The sequence below is a fragment of the Peromyscus leucopus genome, unplaced genomic scaffold, assembly GCF_004664715.2.
Source record: "Peromyscus leucopus breed LL Stock unplaced genomic scaffold, UCI_PerLeu_2.1 scaffold_523, whole genome shotgun sequence".
NCBI classification, from domain to species: domain Eukaryota; kingdom Metazoa; phylum Chordata; class Mammalia; order Rodentia; family Cricetidae; genus Peromyscus; species Peromyscus leucopus.
In genome coordinates, this window is record NW_023505424.1 from 430,383 (window position 1) to 451,669 (window position 21,287).

At 48.0% G+C, this 21,287-nt stretch overlaps 1 pseudogene; it reads left to right on the forward strand.

Annotated features, from left to right (window-relative positions):
• LOC114701368 overlaps positions 1-21,287 on the forward strand; it is a 139,641-nt pseudogene that overhangs the window by 75,486 nt on the left and 42,868 nt on the right.

Below are 21,287 nucleotides of genomic sequence, written 5' to 3' on the forward strand. Positions count from 1 at the left end.
TTTCTCTCTTGGCATTTGGTATTTCTGGTGAGCAACACCAAATGTGACGTGATCTTGCTGCTCCCTTATGAGCCATCTCAATAGCATGAGCTTAGACACAGTAGAAAAAAATATTCCACGAATAACAAAGAAAGTACTCTTATTACTTGGGAAATTTCAAGGGCAGCGGAGCTCTGTGGCTGGCACTGAACTGGGAACAACGATCATATATCTTTATATGGTATCACTGACATCAACATTGATCCCTGCCTGGAGAGGGACACAGTTCCACCTATGACAGTGACCTGAGCAAGACACTTGAACTTACTCAGTCTGTTGGTTGTTTGTTTGTTTTGTGTCCCTGGAAAGAGATCCTAATAAGTGAAAATTAGTTGGGTTGGAATAGGGATTTATACATTATTTTAGCCAAGCTAAAGTTTTCATTTCATCAACAGCTGTACACTGAGCAGCTGTGCACTGTGGCCACATCCTGGAAACCAGGACATTTAGAAAAGATAGATCTGGGGCTGAGGATGTACTTCAGGGGTGGAGCGTTTGTTTTGGTATGCACAATGTCCTCGGACCCATCTTAGCACAGAGGACAGAGAAGGCCCACGTGGGCTGGAGATGACTCCATGGACGAAATCTTTCAGCACACCTGATGACCTGAGCTCAGCTTCCAAACCCGCATTAAAAAGCCGCGTACACATGGGCACACATCGGCACACGTTGGTAACCCAAGCAGTCCTATGGGAAATGGTAGGAGGGGACCGGATACGGTGCAGCCGCAGAAAGGGGTGGGGCAGACTACTGTCTTAAAACACAGTAGGAAAGGTAGAGTGGGTGACTTAAAAATCACCCTCCGACCCCAGATGTGTGCGGCGGCATGTGAACTATGAAAACACACACACACACACACACACACACACACACACTTAAACTCGAAAGAAAATAAAAGATCCAGGCTTGCCCTTGAATCAGTCTCGCAGTGATGAAAGGCATGACTATTTCAAAAGCAATGAGGGCCATAGAGATGGCTCAGTCAAGAACCAGCCCACGCTGCTCTTCCAGAGGACGCCACGTTCAGTTCCCAGCACCAGTTTCAGGTGGCTCACAGCACTCTACAACTCCAGCCCAGGGGATCTGACCCTCTAGGTCTCAGAGTGCACCTACACTCACATACACATTACTCACATGTAGACATACACACCCACACACGATTTTAAAAAATGTAAGGAAAAATAAGCAACATCTATGTTTTTATTTAAAAAAAAATCAATATTTTTTTTCTGTTTTTTTTCTAGACAGGGTTTCCCTGTGTAGCCCTGGCTGTCCTGGAACTCACTCTGTAGATCAGGCTGGCCTTGAACTCACAGAGATCCACCCTGCCTCTGTCTCCGGAGTGCTGGAATTAAAGGTGTGCACACCATCTCCTGGCAAAAACCAACATTTTAAGGGGAACAAAAGTTACAAAGAGAACTGAGCCAGGAAGTTGGGAGCCTTTTTCCTTCAAACGCAGCTGAATCCAGAATGTGGGGAGCTAGAACAGTGGCATTGGGACCCGACTGCCTGTGTTAGAATTCTCCCATTTTCATGTCATTAGCTACGAACTGGGGCAGACGGCTCAACGTTAGTGCTCCTCAGTGTCTGCATCCTTCAGACTAATCTTACCACCCAACTCCTAGGGCTGTTTTCGGAATTCAGTGATGTAACTTATGGGAAGTGTAAAATATGCCCGTTGTATAAATAGAGTGCAGCAAATGTCTGCGATCAGCAATATTATTGTTTTCTGGTAACTGCTAAAAAAAAAAAGGTATGACTTAATTCTTTAATAACATTTATTTCTTGGAAAACTGATGTCAACCAAGATCATCATTGTTAGTGTTGGTAACCCAAAAAAAACAACCATGGTGTTTTGATTATAAACTTACTGAAAGAAGCAATCCGTCTGACAGCCTGTGGGTCACCACATAATGGCTTGGGACTATCAATACCTGGAGCTGTAATTTAAGATTTGGATTGGGTCTATCATAGAGCTTACATGATGGGGGGGGATGGGACTCACTGTTTTCTCTTTCTTTGCGTTCCTGTTTTCAGGAGACTATGGTACGCCCCTCCCCTGGTACTTCCTCCTACAGGAGTCTTACTGGCTTGGAGGTGAAGGTAGGTTGGGCTTTTTGTTGTTTGTTGTTGTTGTTGTTACATTAAAACAGCCAGGTGGTGGACGCACATGACTTTAATCCCAGCACTCAGGAGGCAGAGGCTCTGTGAGTTCGAGGCCAGCCTGGTCTATAGAGTGAGCTCCAGGACAGCCGGAGCTACACAAAGAAACCCTGTCTCAAAAAAAACAAAAAACAAACAAACAAACAAAAAAATACTAAACAAAATGACAACAACAGAAATGCTTCAGGATTGAAACTAGTTCCTTGGGGGTATGAGCAAGACGTGTGGAAGGTGCCGAGGGGCCTTTATGTCAAGTGCGTGATTCCTGCCGCCTGCGGTGGGCGAGCAGGACAGGACAGCATAACGGCCCCCCACAAGCTTGCCTTTGATGAATCACAGAGCCAGAGCGAAAGGCAGAAAGTCGACGGTTTGTCCCGGGTGGGGGTTACATGCCTGTTGAAAGGGGTTGCACCATTTCTGGAGTCAAATACCTTTCTCCTACCTTGAAAGCAGAGATCCAGGAATCACGAAGGGAGCGTTGCCTTCATCCTTCGCTGCCCCCTCCTCCTCAGCCATCATTCTCCACACTCTGGAAACAGTAATTCACTCTCTGAAGACGAGGCAGAAGCTGCACTGTTGACCCCCCCAAGGCAGACACTACCACAGCTCTCTGGCTGGAGAAAGGAAGCCAAAGGACATTTGCTGACAGGGCCTCTGAAATACAGTTTGTCTCTCTTCCTAAACAAAGCAGGAGGCCAAGAGAGTTCTAGAAATCATAAGATAACCCTTAGATCATAGTCTTTGGAGTTCTGAGAAGGCAGAGAAACTCTAGGGCTATGAGACACAGTCTTCCCTATAATGGGAGGTTCAGGAAGGAAAAAACTGCTTTCAAGGGTCAAACTCACCTCTCACCTATCCACACTTCGTTTTGAACTATTGCTCCTGGGCTAGGGTTTATCAATCCTTTAAGCACTAACACAGATATTTAGTTCTTTAGGGGCTTAATCTGGAGTCTTTAAAAGGCTTGTGTGGATTTTTGTTTGACATTTTAAGGGTTCCCCCACACACACACTTATTTTTCTCTTTATACATTTTTGATAGTTCAAGCAGTGTTTTGATAGCCCAATGTTTTTCCATTATATTGTTTTATGCATCGTGTCTATCTACAAAACTTTAAACATCTCTGTAATAAAGTTATCAGCCCATCATAAATAGGAATGTTTAAATAGGAGTGCCCTTGGAATGTTCTTAATGTCAGTGAGCATCAGGGGTCATGTTCTCTTGTCCTCTCTATTATCCCAAGAGGAACTCTGCTATTCAAAAAAAAAAAAAATCCTGAGAAACGTGTTCCTTGAAAACGAGACACATACACTTTTGCTGACAGAAGGGAAATATTTTTCACCTGTCTCACAGGCTAGACGAAATTCAATCCCTCACACTATCTAGATCAGAAAGCAGAGGAGTCAATCCCAGCTCCTCTTTCATAGACAGAAATGGAGCCCCAGAGACAGCCATTCCTTACAGAAATCCCTCTGGACACAAGGGACAGAATCTACACCATTTCCCAACATGGAGGTCACTCCAGTGGTTATTTGGAAAGATATTTGTTCTGGCTGCTTCATTCCACCTGGGACAGTGTGTTAGCGGGGTGTTGACCTCAGGAACTGTGGAGCGTAGACTCAAAACTGCTTCAGGAAGTGGATTCAGAAGCGGAGCAGGCAGCACATCTCTGAACGTCTCAGCCTCAGCCTGACACCTCACACTGAGACAGATGCTTGCCCATCTGTGCCTGAACCAGGGCCCTCAGGGCTTGGTGCTGGTGACTTCCTCTTGTTCCTGCTTCCTCTCTGGCTGGATGGCCTTCCTGCTTCTCCCTCTCCAGGATGTTCTTGAACCCTTTTAGACCAAATGCCAATTAAAAAAAAAATCCATTGTACGCGTGCGTGCGTGCGTGCGTGCGCGCGTGCGTGCGTGTGCGTGTGCGTGTGGTATCACCCTTCATAATCCTGAACCCCACCAACTCCATCCTGGTGTTAACCTCAAGATTCCTGAATGCCCAGATAAGTGGCTTTTCTCAAGAGAGCTGTTTCTCTCAAACTCTGATTTAAGCTAACAGCCCACCCTTTCACTATAGATGGAGTTTTTGCTCAAGGTTCCCATGACTGACATGTTTTAGGATGGAGCAAAAAAGGACAGGTGGTAGGCTAAAGAAAATTAGCCCATTCCAAATTTAACCCTGAGGCAGATTTTTTTATTTGTCTGGCTTTTTTTTTTTTTTTTTTTTGTGTGTGTGTGTGTGTGTGTGTGTGTGTTGTTTTTCTGTGTTTTTGTTTTTAATCACAATTTCTGACATGGGAAGCCTAGCACATTAAAAGGAAGAGGTTAGCGTTGGGAGTGTGGCTTGGTGGCAGAGTGTGCTTGCCTAGCATGCATGAAATTCTGAGTTTGATTCCTGGCTCCCCCTAAAAACAAACACCAGACTAAATGGAAACTCCCTGGCTCCAAGGCTCCAATTACTGAAATCCCCCGGGCCGATGAAGATGGGGCAATCAGCTCTGAGTACCCCAGGGCCTGGCAGCAGGTCGGGCCGGAGGCCATGCAGCAGGCTGGCCTCAGAGCAATGCTGGCTGCACCTGTTGAGGGAGCATCTTCCCCTTGAGGTGGGGAGCTCATCTGTCCCCTCTACCCCGCCTCCCTTGCCTGTCTCTGATGAAGAGTAACATAGCCTTCTGGTTGGCTCAGGTTGCTCGACCGAGAAGAAAGGGCCCTGGAGAAGACTGAACCTATAACGGAGGAAATGGAGGATCCCGAGCATCCAGAAGGAATGAGTGGTAACACCACCTCCACCCACCAAAAACAAAACAAAAAAAAGAGCGGAGCAGCAGCCAAGGCAAAAGCTATGAAGCTTGGGTAGTGCCAGAAGCAAAACCACGAGACGGGTGAAATGAAGGCCAGGAAGCTGACTCCCTCTCTGACTGGCGTTAAATAATGATGTCCAGCTGCACACGCTGGGGAATGAAATGGTCCAACCCAGACATTAGTGCATATTTCCTGGAGAAAGCAGGTCCCCAGTCTGTAGTGTGTTTGTGCCCTTGTTAGGCAAATCCCAAGCGAATTTGCACGAATGTGCTGACTTCCGAGGATTTAAGCCAGAACAATGACTTGGGTCACTGGGACTTGAAGCGGATGTGAGCTATAAGGAAAGACAAAAATAAGTGCGGTGAGGGGAAGAGAGTCTAGCAGAGCTTTCTGCACTCACTCAAGGTTTACAGACCTGAGTCCATTTCACTGCCACCATCAGAAGTCTCTGCTGGCTGTGGAAGTTACCTAATCCTTCCTGGGCTGACCGGCAGGGAACAGAAGACTTGCGTCCTGGCTTTTTGCTCATGTCTTCCCTCTTGAGCTAATGCTTCCAAGGGTTCTCATCTTTGAGTGTGTGTGTTTCTTGGGTTTAGAGAGGCACACAGGCTCTGGGTTAGCCTGATGTTGGCGTGTATCCCTCGGGTGCCTCTTTGCAAAGCTGACGTTGGAGACCTGGGTCCTCACAGAGTTGGTTTGTAGGCAGGGATGCCTCTGGAAGACCTCCCAGAGTGGTTTGACAAGGCTGAAATGACAGACGTGGCGCTGAGGATGCTGGTTCCGTCTCAGCTTTAGCTGGACCAGGAGGCACAGACAGACGGACAATGCAATGGGATGTGGGGACAGAGCAAGGGAGTCGATGTTTAGAATTCATAGTCTGACAATAATTAATGGGGGCTCTATAGAGTGAACTGCAGAGAAGATGTGGTAGGGGTCGGGGGAGGAGAGAGGAGGTCAGCACTGCAGCGGACAGGAAGCATAGGGAAGGAGGAGCCATGAGGAGGAAGAGTGGACTGTCCTGGAGTGCTGAGGAGTGAGAGCAGTTACCAGAAAGTCGGGAAGAGTCCTGTAGACAGCCTGAGAACACAGATGGAGCTCGGGTTAACACAATATCTAGGCAGGAACTATTTCAGGTAAGTATGGGCTTGGGCTCACACCCCAACTCGGCCACTTATAAGCCATGTGGACTCAATAGAACAGGTGACGTCTCTCAGTCTTGGGCTTTCTAACCTATTGAAATGAGCCTAGTAGTATCTACCCATAGGACTACGAATGTGGAATGAGGTAATTCTTGGAAAGCACTGGAAACAGTGCCTAATTCACAGTAAGTGTTAAATCAACGGCCAATACAATCATTACCATTGCTGTTCTGGTCCTCTTTACAAAGCTGTAGCCAGGTGGGCAGGTGAAATTGCAGGCAGGACACAGGACTGAAGAGAGCACTATGTTCCTTGAGCATATCCATTAACGTGTTGTGTTTCTACAATGTGCTTTTCCTCCCAAGACTCCTTCTTCGAACGTGAGCTCCCAGGGTTGGTGCCTGGAGTGTGTGTGAAGAACTTGGTAAAGTTTTTGAGCCCTGTAGCCGGCCGGCTGTGGACCGCCTTAACATCACTTTCTATGAGAACCAGATCACTGCATTCCTGGGTCACAATGGAGCCGGGAAAACCACCACCTTGTGAGTTCTCTAACAAAGAGGCTGTCTCCATGCCATGCCATGCCATGCCATCCCATCATCCCCTGGCTTCACGCTCCCCAGTAACTTCAGTCAGCTTTTCCCTACTGAATTTTGGTGGAAACAAAACGAAGAAACAATATTTTTGTGGCCCTAAGGATTTTACAAAGCAAGCCGGGTGTGGTGACTCACACCTTTAATCTCTGCACCTGGGAAGGAGAGGCTGGTAAACTCTGTGAGTTCAAGGCTAGCCTGGTCTACATAGTGAATTCCAGGATAAGCCAGAACTACATAGTATACATATCCTGTCTTGAATACAACCTCCTCCCAACCACTGCAAAACAAACAAACAAATAAATGTTTTTTTTTTAAATCGCCTAAGAATACTGCAGTATTCAAAGCCCACTCAAGCATATTTAATTTCATAAGAAGCAATAAGAGAATCTGGAGTAAGTGTATCACTCCCTTTCTGCCACGGAAATAGACATTCAGAGTTTAAGTGATTTTTCCTGAAGCCTCTGAGTTGGATGGCTCAGTAGGTGTATTAGCTAGGTATTCTTGTCACAGAGAGTTGCCTCTTGTTTCTAACACCCTAAGTCCCCTCCTTAGCCCTCACATCTCCCGTGACACTGTCATCCACCGTGAGGATAAATCCCTGGCTGCCCATGTCCAGGGTCTGTAGAACACCACTGTTTTTAAGGAGCGCCCTTTTCCTACCAATTATCGGGACCCGCTTCAGTGTTGGCATGGACCTCTGTTGGAGGCTGGTTACATTTCTGAGACAGTGGAGAGAGAATGGGGAGTCTCCTCGCTGCATGGCGGAAAGCCAAGTGCAGGAAGATCTGGAGCTCTGGGTGGACTTCTCAGCCCTACAGTTCTCCAGGGGCCTGAGCGCCACCTGCTGAGAACAGACAGACGTCCGGTGGGTGAGTGGGTGGAGGAGGGTGGGGGGGTCAACAAGCCATGTGACAGCAGCCATCAAATCCTTGGCTCCAGAGCCCCGGGAAGGAACAGCGGTGTACACCCTGCTCTGGAATGTGCTCTTGGGCCCTTCAGTGTGAATGGAATGCGGGGCTGGTGCCATTGTGCTTGGTACTGTTTCCCTCTAGTGGTTGATCAACCAAGATTTCAGCTTCTAAATACAGGTTCAGAGAGCCTGCGATTTTATCAGAACTCAAGACAGAGCTGGGTGTGGCAGGCTAGGCCTATCTCCCAGCTAACTCACGTGGTCAGAGAACAGGAAGCTCCCTCCAAGACCCCAGGACCTCTTGAAGACAAACACATTTACTTCACCCAGTGCAGAAATTCAACTTCCCCTGGCGTTGAAAACATAATGCTGCTAACACCGGGAATCACACCACATTTTTGAGTTTCACTTCATGCTGGTGCTGTTCTAAAGTACATATTGACTCACTTAACCCAGACAGCCACCTAAGCAGGTAGGGGCCAATATGTCTTACTTTACTAAAGAAAGGGAGAAAAAAAAAATCACACACAGTATGGACTTTTTTATGTTTGGATCCAAAATTGAAATTGTGTTAGTGGTAATTCCTGTGCCTGGCTGCGGTTAATCAATCAGCTGACACACACTGAATGTGTAGGTGGGTTCAGCTTCTCATCATCATCAGGGACCTCCCTGGGCTTTGTAAAGCAGCAACTGGTTTTCTCCATAATCAAGGTTGCTTACCCAGGTTAAAGCAGTGGTGTGCCCTCGACCCTTTAACTGAGCACACAGTGACCATGACACAGGGCTAACCACATCAATAGCCACCAAATGACCACTGTGGCTACCTTCACAGTGGCCACTACAGCTGACCACATCAGTGAACACCACAGTGACCAAATGACTGATCACAGCAGTGACCAGTATGGCTGACCATCCCAGCAGGCACTACCACTCACCACAGTGATGGGTGAGTGATGGGGTGTCTGAGGCTGGGAATCTTTGAGGCTCTTGCTACTGGTCTGGAAGCCACTAGGAAATAAAAGAGCGAGAAGGCCCTTGTGGTCCTCGGTACTAGGACCTGGATATAGGCACTGGGGCTAAGAAAGCCCTGTGTGGGAAATGTCTCGGCCCCTCAGCTGATGCAGGTTTGAGTGTGATAGAGAGATGGGAACAGGAGTTACCACAAGTGTCCTTTCGAGCCTGGAATGGCGTTGCCCTCCTCTCCTGGTGAGTCCTAAAGACCTTCTCTTTGGCCACTTAACCCTGTGTTTGGCAGGTCCATCCTGACAGGGCTGTTGCCCCCAACATCGGGGACTGTGCTCATCGGAGGAAAAGACATTGAAACTAGCCTGGATGCAGTCCGCCAGAGCCTGGGCATGTGTCCCCAGCACAACATCCTGTTCCACCAGTAAGTGAGCTGAAGTCCAAGTCCTCCTGGGCAGGGGTGGGCTCTGTGGGAGCGTACATGCCTGGCATCCATCACCCCTGGGTTCCATCCTCAGCACGATGGGAAAACAAAATGCCAATTGGAAATGGCCTCTGCTGTGGGGGCCAGTTTCATGTCAACTTGACACAAGCTGGAGTCACTGGACAGAAGGGAGCCTCAGTTGAGAAAATGCCTCCATAAGATGGGGCTCTAAGCAGGCCTGTAGGGCATTTTCTTAACTAGTGATTGATGTGAGAGAGCCCAGTCCATTTTGGGTGGTGCTATCCCTGGGCTGGTGGTCCTGGGATCTATAAGAAAGCAGGCTGAGCAAGCCATGGGGAGCAAGCCAGTAGGCAGCATTTCCATGGCCTCTGCACCAGTTCCTGCCTCCAGGATCCTGCTCTGCTTGAGTCCCTGCCCTGACTTCCTTTGAAGATCAACAGTGATGTGGAAGTGTAAGCCGAATAAACCCTTTCCTCCCTAAGCTGCTTTGGTCACGGTGTTTCATCACAGCACAGTGACCCTAAGCCACCTGTATCCTGTCCTCGCCCACCCCCAGCACGTCTTCCCTCCAGCCCAATGCTTTCGCCTGGTCCCCTTCAGAGCCCTTGTCCTGCTTGGGTAAGAATCATCCTTCCAATAGTGCTCCTGGTGCTCACAGCTGCGGTGTCCCCAGCCAGAGGAGTGACAGCGGCTTCTTTCTGACCCCCCAACCCCTTGGCCCGAAATCCTTCCAGGCAGGAACCAGAGAGAGGAGAGTCTTTCGTCCCTTCTCCACGCTGAGGGCTCAAGACTGCCTTTCAGGGCCCTTCACGCTGGTTTGCTGGAGTTTTCTTTCTTTTCCCCTTTCTTCTTCCACCCTGCTCTTCCTTTTTCTTCCCTCTGTCCCTCTCCTCCTCCTTTATCTTCTCTTACCCTACTCTCTTCTTGCCAATCGAAACATATTTTATTCCGGACTCCAGTCATTGTGGAGGGGGAGGAGGGGGCAAAGGAGAGAAGACCGCACATACAAAGGAAAAAAAAAACAAAACAAAGCAAAAACCGTCACCAGACATTTTACTACCCAGAGATAATTGCTGTCAACACCTCTAGATATGATTCTCAGAAATTACTCTGCATGTGCAGACATGCATGGACACTATAAAGGAGAGTAGAGTTACACGTACAATTTTATAACCTGACTCTTGACAATGGGTTTTCTTTTTAATTATTTTCTTATGTGTCTGGTGTTTTGCCGAGTGTTTTGCCCGAGTGTCTATCTGTGTACTGACGTGTGCCCAGTGCCAGAGAAGAGGGCATCCGATCCCAGGAACTGGAATTACAGACAGTTGTGAGCCACCATGTAGATGCTGGGACTCAAACCCAGGTCCTGTAAGAGCAACCAGTGCTCTTTACCCACTGCGTCATCTCGCCAGCCCTGTAACTGAATATCTTTTCGCCGTGATTACATATTTCTTTAAAAAGAAATTTCTAATGTTTATATACTGTTCCAATGTACAAATGGGCTATTTAAGTAATTTTCTCATTAGATATTTGGGCAGGATTGGTTGGTTGTTTCACTTTTATATCATAAATAATACCATGATGAAAATTTCGATTGCTGTTGTCTTGTTAGGGTTTTTATTGCTGTGAAGAGACACCATGACCACAGCAACTCTTATAAATAAAAACATTTAATTGAGGTGGCGGCTTACAGTTTCAGAGGTTCAGTCATTATCATCAGGATGGGGAACGTGTGGCATGCAGCAGACATGTGCTGGAGCTGAGAGTCTTACATCTTGATTCAGAGGCAACAGAAGTCAGCTGACTGTCACACTGAGCAAAGCTTGAGAAAAGAGACCTCAAAGCCCGCCCCCCACGGTGACACACTTCCTCCAACAAGGCCACACCTCCTAATAGTGCCACTCCCTTTGGGGCCATGTTCTTTTAAACCACCACAGCTATGTCTCATATTCATCTTTATTTTCTTTCTTTGAGATAGGGCTGCCTCAAACCCAGAGATCAGCCTGCCTCTGCCTCCCGAGTGCTGGGACTAAAGCGTGCGCCACCACCACCCCGCTTCATCTTTATTTTCTAAGAGAAATTGCTAGAAATGGAATTGCTTAGCCCATTGCTTTTCTCCTCGCCCTGTTCCCACAGTCTCACGGTGGCTGAGCACATCCTGTTCTACGCCCAGCTGAAAGGAAGTCCTGGAGGAGGCCCAGCTGGAGATGGAAGCCATGTTAGAAGACACTGGTCTCCACCACAAGAGAAACGAGGAAGCTCAGGACCTCTCAGTGCCTGTATGGAAGGAGAGAGAGCCTCATAGGGAGCACCCATTGCCTCTCGGTGCACCCTAGCAGAGGGTGGGTAGAGCAGTGGTTCTCAACCTGTGGGTCACAACCCCCACGAGGGCTGCATATCAGATATCCACATTACAAATCATAACAGTAGCAAAGTTACAGTTATGAAGTAGCAACGAAATAATTTTATAGTTGGGGTCACCACAACACGGGGAACTGTATTAAAGGTCACAGCGTCAGAAGGCTGAGAACCAATGGAGCAGGACCTTCTGACAGGGGAAAGCTCCCAATACTTCTGTGAAGTTAAACCTACAGTCTTCGGATGAACCGGGTGCTGGGACGCAAGGTGGCCTTTCTGCGTTGATGAACCCCGAATGCCACTGTGGCTTGGACAGTGTAGGCATATCTGAGGTGGCAGTGTCCAACTGTCAGATTGAAGAACCTCCGTGTGCCACCAGCCCTGGCTTCTGTCTTCCCCATGCCAAGGTGTCTGTGATGTGCCACCACTGTCCTCCTTCCGTCTCCAGGTGGCATGCAGAGGAAGCTGTCTGTGGCCATTGCTTTTGTGGAGATTCCAAGGTGGTGGTCCTGGACGAACCCACCTCTGGGTGGACCCTACTCCAGGCGCTCCATCTGGACCTGCTCCTGAAGTATCGCTCAGGTGAGGCTGTTGCTCATGCTCCATTGAGGTGCTTCCCAGAAAATCCCATTTTCTCACACCTAGTATTGTATACCTACGTATACTAATGCCATAACTGCACTCACTTGAGACCATCAGTTGAGTCCGAGTTCAAGTAAGAGCCTCCTGAGATTTTTTTATATAAATACAAGCAGGAGTCCAGGATGAAGTGACCTACTTGCCAAAATATTCTAGAAAGCTGGGTTGGAAGTATAGCTCATTTGGTACAGTGTTTACAAAGCATGCACAAAGCCCCAAATTCAATCCCATCACCACATAAACCAGGCCTGGTAGCACATGCACATAATCCCAGCACTCAGGAGGTCTTGAGGCAGGTAGATCAGAAATTCAAGATCAGTCCTCAGCATGTTCAAGGCAAGCCTGGGTTACGCGAAGCCCTGTCTCAACAAAAGAAAACAAAATAAAAAGTCGTTTCTACCTTTAGTCCTCCAGTCTGGAAAAGTGGAATTGCCCTCTGGCGAAAGTACCCCAAGAAGCTGCCTAGCTGCTGTGTGACCACCTGAGACTAGGTGTTAAAAACAGGGGCTAGATGTCTGGAACCGCAGAAGGCTGTGCAGGTGAAGATGTTTTAGATGGGCCCATCCATCCAGCGCCTTCCAGAGGAGTCACATCCAGAAGCCACATCAGGCAGAGTTGAGACCCCCACACAAGCAGCAGTGTGGTTCATCCCGTGCAGGAGGAGGCCTGGAAAGCCTCCTCCTCTGTTCTTACTGTGCTCCTCATGCCCCTCACTGAAGGCTAAACTCTCATTTCCATTTTAAATAACAGTTCCTATTTAATGAGAGAGTGCCGCATGTGTTCCTACAAAGTACCAATGGTGTTTAATGATGTGAAGACAACATACGGAAGTCCAGAGATGCTGCCAGTGAGGACGATGTTGACTGTGTCCCACACACGTCCAATTATTTGAATCATACCTGAGGCTCAGTGCAGAGACAGTCTACGTGATGGTGCTTTATAGTATGCATATGCTAGGATATAGTGGTTGCTATAGCACCACTTTGCTTGCTGCAGAATTTGCTACTTTGTTTTTATTTATTAACTCCAAGTTCTGGGACCACATAACCTGAAGGTTGCTGTACATCCTCTCCAGGGCTTGTCTGGTAACAACCCCAACCTCTTCCTCACAGGCAGAACCATCATCATGTCCACTCACCACATGGATGAGGCTGACCTCCTCGGCGATCGCATTGCCATCATTTCCCAGGAAGGCTTCTACTGCTCCGGAACCCCACTCTTCCTCAAGAACTGCTTCGGCACAGGCTTCTACTTGACCTTGGTTCGAAAGATGAAAAACATCCAGAGCCAAAGAGGTGGCTGTGAGGTACGTGTCTGCCCAGGGAAGGGGCCCGGGCGACTCTGATGAGAAGGGACAGGCAGTGTGGGGCTGCCCTTCTAGATACCTCTACCCACTGGACCTTTTGATCAGAATCAGCTTGTTTCTGGGACTATTTGCAGATTTCGGCAATCGCATTCTAACCTACCCTGTAGAGATGCCCCCCAACACACTCAGATACAAACTACTTAAAAATAACCTGAAAGCACTACACATCAGTGTCCCAAACTATACACGTGCATGGTGCCCTTCGAGGTTAGTTTTGTTTAAGTGTCTCTCCTTCATTCCAACATCCATGTTCCCTAATTAAGCCTGAATTCCAGTAGTAAATGGAATTAGAGGAGAGGCATCTTTGGGAACTATAATCTAAAAATGATACGGGAGCGGGGAAGCCAGCAGAGACCACCGAGCATGTTCCTGGAACTGGCAAGCCATGGTGTTAGCCTGAGCAAGTGATTTTTATTCTTTACTGTTATCTTTTCCTTATGTGGAAAAAGAAGCTGATGATGACGGTTTCTGCCCTGTAGGGATGTAGTGGGACAAATGAGATAAAGTGTTGTGAATGTTGCCGGGCTCCTTGAAAACAGGTGTCCCTCGTATTCAGATTGCCGCGATTGTTCTTCTGTAGCGTCATTTACACCTCCAGTGTGAAGGGCTGTAGTGGGTTTTCCTGTCCTGCATAGATTTTCACAGCCGGTGTCCGCAGGGCTTGGAGGGGAGCAGAATGTCTCTCTAGCTGCCACATGATGAATGACCAGCCAAAGGATGCTTTGAGGTTCCGCCTCTCTCTCTGCCTGACTCACATTCCCTCTGGGATAAAACTCAAGCCGCTACACCCTCAAAATGCTCAGATGAATTAATAGATTAAACAGTGAAGAAAAAAAAATGTTGGCCCCAGTTGGTGATGAGAGGCAAACAGAGCAGCGGTGACAGCAGCTGCACCGCGAAGATGCTATCGTTGAAAGGATGCGCGTCTTATCAGTCACTTCTGTCCGTCTGTTGTAGGGGGCCTGCATCTGTACATCAAAGGCCTTCTCCACCAGGTGTCCAGCCCGGGCTGATGAGATAACCGAGGAACAAGTCTTGGATGGTAAGAGCTGGCCAGGTTGAACATCAGTTCTGGTTCAGTGACCATCTGCCGCGTGGTCGGGTTGCTCTGTTGTGATGCACTCGAGCAAAAGAGAACACTCAGTGTACCTCGGACCCCAAAGTCATGCAATTGCTCGTCTCTTTCCTTGAGCCCGCTGCTCCTCCTAGCGCAATTTTAAAGTCGTGCGCCCAAGAGACTCTCTCTAATAAGGAATCCAGTCTTTGTTCACCCCACCCCTACTCCTACTACGCTTTGGTCCTTCGAATCCCCTGCCCTGTAACCCGAGTGTGGACGCATCTACTCCTTAAATTGTGCCAAGGTTACCCTCTGTTCTCTTCTGTGTAATATTTATTATTTTTATGTGTATGACTGCCTGCATGGGTGAAAGTGAACCATGTGTGGCAGTGCCTGCCGAAGCCAGAAGAGGGCATTGGATCTGAAACTAGAGTGACAGACAGCTGTGAGCCAGCAGGTGGGTGCCAGGAACTGAACCAGGGCCCGTCAGAGCCATGAGTGCTCTTAATATGCCCAGCCATCTCTCAATCCCTGCATGTCTCTTACAGGAGATTTTGGAGAATCTGAGCTTGTCGGTGGAGAGGATGCATGACATCTTTGTGCAATGCACACATTTCCTAGTGCTACCAAGTTCTCAGTGAGCCTCCCTTTAATTTAAGGGTATATTATCTCTCAGAGGCCTCTCCCTGTCACCAGAGAGATGCAGTAAATAAGCTCACTGTACATGCAACTGTTCACCCATCAGATTCAAGCTCAGGATCCCAAGAGCTTGCTAGAACCCTTTCCATTCTCAATACTGCCATCTCCGGGCCTCTCATGAGGGTGACTTTGCAAGTGGAATGCACATCCCTAAGATCCTATGTCAAAGCAAAAATAAACTTAGGTACTGACCCTGCTTTCTGAACAGAGGAAAGTGTGTGCTTATCAAAGACAAAGTTTCCTATTTAACTCCACCACCCCCCACCCCCACCTCCGGCCCAAACCTGAAGAATCTACTAAGTGAAATTTGGTGGAACATTGATGTGCTATGCTCAAAACCTGGTGGGGTCGGTGTGGGGGTGTGGAGGAAGCCAGATGCATTCGCACAAGCCTTCAATCCCAGCCGAGGCAGATGTAGGCAGATCTCTGTGAGTTCTAGGCCAGCCTGATCTAAATAGGGAGTTTAGGCCATCCTGGATGACAGAGTGAGACCCTGTCTCACATAACAACCACCTGAGAGGAAATTCTTGGAGTCGCGTCGCCAGTATTGACGCCCCCTGCCGCAGAATCGGTTGCTGAGCAGAAAGCATGTCTTCGGAACCGTCTCTGGGGCTCATGCTTTGCTCATCTCGCTGTGGCGTCTCTGGTGTTGCTGGAAAACTTCTCCTTGGAATCTTGGTCAAGACATTGATATTTTCTTTAAACAAATCAACACTGATGTGTTTCACCGTATAGTCCATCAAGATGGAGTTGGAATGTGTCTGTGGCCGGCATGATTTTTAAAGTATGGCTTTATTTCTAGGAAAAGACTTCCTTGGTGTAGCATGGGCGTGTTGAGATGGTAGTTAAGTATGATAGGCGGTGATGCCCCCATTAGGGAGGAGAGATTCCCTTAATCCCAGTTCCCCCCTTGGCTGGCTTTTTCACACACACACACACACACAACACACACACACACACACACAGCACACCCTCCCCCCAGATGGACCCTCCTGAGAGGCTGACACACATCTAAGACAGAATCCCTGGAATCCAGTGACTGTGTCTCACTTCCTTCCTCAGAGAACAATGAGTATGACCTCCACAAGCTGCTGGGCAGAGCTATTTCCTCTAGTAAAGAACTCCCCGGTCCCAGTATGAGATCATCCAGGACTGAAGACAATCACACAGTGTGCAGGTGTGACACACACACGCCTCTCATTCTAGCTAAGCACAGGGTTTAATGGGGAGCTACGAAATATTCCAACCACGTCGTTTTTGAAAGAAAGCGAGACGCTCCTAGGCGATGCGACCCTTTAAGAGAACTGGCCTGAACATTAATGCTCACTGGATTAGAGCATCTCGTACATATAATCCCAGCACTCAGGAGGCTACTGAAGGATTGTGAGTGCAAGGCCAGTCTGAACCAGTCTGAATTACAAAGCAAGACTTTCTTTTTTTTTTTTTAAGTTAGGCTTTCAATTCCAATGTAATACATGCTTGTCCATAAAAATCCAGTTCTGGCTGTTCAAAGTTATCACGCTGCCATGCTTCCCACCCACTCCCCATGCCATCCTCCTCCTCTCCAGGGCCTATCAACCTCCTGCCGACGCTGGTTAATGAACTTTGTTCTGTTGCGAGGACAGGTACAACCCAGGGAAAATGGTGTGGCTCTCTAAGAAGTAAACAGGCAGTTTAGGAAGGGGCCAGTCTCCTCTCTAGTGTCTTGATAAGTCACCTACAGCTTGTTTGGGCCAGAGCAGGAAGAAGAAACCAACTCTGACTTAACCCCTAAGTTCCCAATGAATGAGGATAAGCAACAAAGCCGATGAACGTTCTTTCCCTGGGCTGATGTTCAGGAATGCAACGGCAGCTAAGTGCCAGCTTTGCGAGGTGCCACCTTTTGCACCGGGCACCACTCCAAGCACTGTGGTTACGTTAACTCCCCACACACACAAAACAGTCGTGAAGTGGCACAGTCATTTCCCCCTTTCACAGATGAGGGACTCGGGAAGGACTCGCGCATCATAGCATTCCTTGAGGCCATACACGTGTGACTGGACAATGGAAGAAATGCCCTCCGTCAGGTCGTACAGCTAGCCACCTGGAGAACTCTTGTCCTAGAGTCAACTAAGCTAAAAATAGACTTGCTGAGCTTCAAGTCTACAAGAAATGATGTGACGCCAGGAGCCAAGAGTGTGGTTCATGCCTCTAATCCCAGCACTCAGGAAGGCCAGCCAGTACCACACCAATATACAGGCTAAGCTGGGCTTCAGGGAGAAAGCCCGTCTCAGCAAACACACACACACACACACACACACACACACACACACCACACACACCACCACCACCACCACCACCACCACCAACCACCACCACCACCACCACCAAGGGTGCATACAGATTGGTTTTTCAAGACGGGGTTGCTCTGTGCAGTCCAGGCTGTCCTCGAACTCACAGAGATCTGTCTGCTCTGCCTCCCGAGTGCTGTTTAAAGGTGTGTGCCACTTGTCACTGGATACGATGGTAATCTTTATAAACAACCTCTATTCCATCACTTGAGGATAGAAAGAGCAGGATCAGGAGTTCAAGATCAGGTTTAATTATATATAAAGGTTTTGAGCCAGCCTGGGCTACATGAGACCCTGTTTTCAACACACACATGCATGAGAGAGAAGTGGGGAAGGGGAAGGAGAGAGGCAGGGGGGTGGAATCGACTAGGAGGCCCAGGCAACCTCACAGCCTTCCAGGGTGTGGAACAGGCTGAGTAGCATTGGTGGCAACCCTTTTTCTTGTCTTAGGGATGTGAAGGAGCTGATGGATTTTGGTGTACCACCATGTTCCAGAGGCAAAGCTGGTGGAATGCATCGGTCAGGAACTTATCTTCCTCCTTCCAAACAAGAATTTCAAGCAGAGAGCATATGCCAGCCTTTTTCCGAGAGCTGGAGGAGACGCTGACTGACCTGGGGCTCAGCAGCTTTGGAATTTCAGACACTCCCCTGGAAGAGGTAAGGCAGAGGTTGCAGCTGGTCTCTGTCTAGAGCCAGAAGAGGCGGCTCTTGCAAAAATCTAACATGAAAGCAAAGTCTTACAAAAGCAAAAGGGCCGATATTCCCCCACCCAGTGCAGCGGCTCTCTCCGTCTTTAGCTGGCGTCCTCCTGCCTCAGTCCACATGCATAATACTTTCTGCAGCTGTGGGTCCCCGTGTACTCACACCTTTCATTTATAGACTATGTTCTTAGATAGTTAGAATGCATTTCTTCCCATGGTGAACAGTGCCCGACAAAATGGAACTAGGTTTAGATTTTCCCGGAAGCAGGAATGCCTGAATCAAATTCTCTCTTCATGTCTCAACAGATTTTTCTGAAGGTCACGGAGGACTCTGATTCCGGCTCCATGTTTGCAGGTATGGGTGCTGGACCCTGTGGCCTGTTCTGTTTCTCCAGATTTGATCTGAAACATCTACAGGGAAAGTAACAAAGCAGCCATCCACTCCTTCCTAGTGCCAGAGCCCCAAGTAACGCACTTTGTGTCTTCATGGCAGCGGGGTGACAGGAAACTGAATTTGGCTGGGTGGGGACATTTCTGGGATGAATCCAGATTCTTATCAATGTCTATGGGTAGATTTCCTCCCCAAACTTCACCTCCTACACACTCTGCTCTCTTTTTTCTTCCCTATCACCATCTCCTCTCTTCTCTACCAGGCTTCTGGTCCATTCTTGCCTGCATGAGTGATAGCTAGCAGAGAGTCCTTAGAGATAATGATGACAGTTAATATAACCAGATGCCAGCCACAGTCTCCCGGCCCCTTTGAGATCAAGATAAAAGCACTCTTAAGCTCTCAGGTAGAAACCTATGGACTTTGAAATGGTGGGGATTGAAATTCCTGTGAGATCTGGCCTTCTCTCTTCTGTGTTAGCCTGGGTCCTTCGCTTAGTTCCACAGCCACACAAAGCATGAGGAGTGTTGTATACTTCCTGCAGAGGGAACAGAAGTATCAGAAAGGCAACGTCTCCATAGCACAAATCACTTCTGATAGAGCAAGAGGCATGTTCCCACTCGGCTGAAATAGACCCAACGGGCCCTCTCTCCTGCTCAGGGGCAAAGATGGGCAGTGGTTCTCTCTTGCTGTCTCGGGCCACTGGTCCCCTCCTCCTACCCAGTGTGGCACATTGTAATGTCTTCCTATGCAATGTTTCCTTCCTACAGAATTTCTGCTACTGCTCCCACCTTCTAAGATATAATGTGTGTCCCATCCAGCTTCTAAGTCACCAAGCATGGATCAGCCATGCCTAGATTTACCAATGGCCATATTACCAGCCTGTATGCATTCCAGCTTACCCATATAGGTCAGGTGGCAGACTGTTGAGGCGGTCAACCTTGCAGAGGGGGAAGGGATGAGTCCTCTGTGGAAGGTAGGAGCAGCTCACCATGGGGCCCAGGTTCTCTTTAAGTTCATTGCAGAAAGCAATTGAATTCTCTCAGTTCTTTCAAAGCCAAAGATTCACATTAACCAAGACAAGAATGAAAATATTTTAAAGTATACCACAACTTGTGCTAGATTTAAAACTTAGTGACTTTTACCTGGACAAAATGCTCCTTTTTTAATAGTTAGCCTGTCAGAATAATAAAGTCAGATGTTGAAGATTGGTCGGCATGGCCATAGAGGTGGGTATTTCAGAATCAGTAGACAGTAGGTATTCAGAGTTTAGCCATAGAGTGCAGTAGACAAACATCAAACCCTAGCTCCATCATTTGATACCTAAATGGCTTTGGGCAAGGTACTAAGCCTCTTCATACCTCAGTTTCCCCATGAGGAAAAGGAGAATAATAATAGCATATACTTTTTAAAATCATTGAGAGAATTCCATAAATACAGGCCAAGTTTTTATGAGCATGTGATGTGTGATCAAGATTTGACAAGACCCTCATGGTAACACTTACAAATCCTCTCACTTCAAACTTGCATGGTTCTTTACACTTGACAAAGCACCTGATACCATTGTGTTACTTGACATCATGATAAATCTCATGAGGCCGATAGATAGGACAGAGACCTGGGAAACTCGAGTTCACTGAGGCTGGATGAGGTGCCTAAAGCCACACAGACTGATGGATCTTATTCTCCGAACTTTGAGCTTTCAGTCCACATTCTCATCTCCTCCCACAGGACTGGTGGCTAAGTACAGACGGGTTAGAGTGAGACCTTGCCCCCCCCAACAACAACTACAGAAAGATTGTTAGTCTCCATGCCCTATGGTTCTCCAAATGAAGAGTAACTGATGTTGTAAGGAAAATGTATATCATAATCTCTTATGTTGGCATTTTCAAATTATTGATGCAATATCCCTTAGGTGGCACGCAGCAGAACAGAGAGCATGTCAGTCTCCGGCATCCTTGTTCTGCTCCCAGCGAGAAGGTCAGGCAGCCCGCCCAGGGCTCCCACACCTGCTCCGTAGGACAAGTGGATCCTCCCAAGGGCCAACCTTCCCCAGAGCCAGAGGAACCCAGCGCCCCGTTCAACACAGGCGCTAGGCTGATTCTTCAACACGTGCAGGCGCTGCTGGTCAAGCGATTTCACCATGCTGTCCGCAGCCACAAGGACTTTCTGGCTCAGGTACCACTGTGGCCAGCGTGGGCTTGACTCGTTTCTCCCCCTCGGGTCTAGGGTCTGTCTTCTCAGGAGCATCTGTGCGGATGAGCTCAACCTCTACCCAGAACACTTTGGTTCCCATCACCTCTACCTCCTCCTTGTCAAACCTTTATTTTGATTGTGGGTTTTTGCAAATCTTCTTGAAAGGCTTGGGCCTCATTTAGAGTAAAAAAAAAAATAGGATAGTCAATATTGTTTCTATTTTCATAATGAAAGGTAAAGTTATACGTTTAATTCATTTTTTCTAATGACCCAAAGATCAAGACCATTGTCCTATTTTGAGACAGGGTATCATGTCCTCCAGGCTGGCCTCAAACTCGATGTATAGCTAAGAATGACCTGGAACTTCTGGTCCTCCTACCTCTACCTCTCGAGTGTTGGGATTGAAGGCATGTGCCAAAACTCCTAAACAATGCTACATTGACAAAGGGCATGCATCTGGGCAAACACTCTACACCATCTCAGGGCATACAGCCCTGTTTCT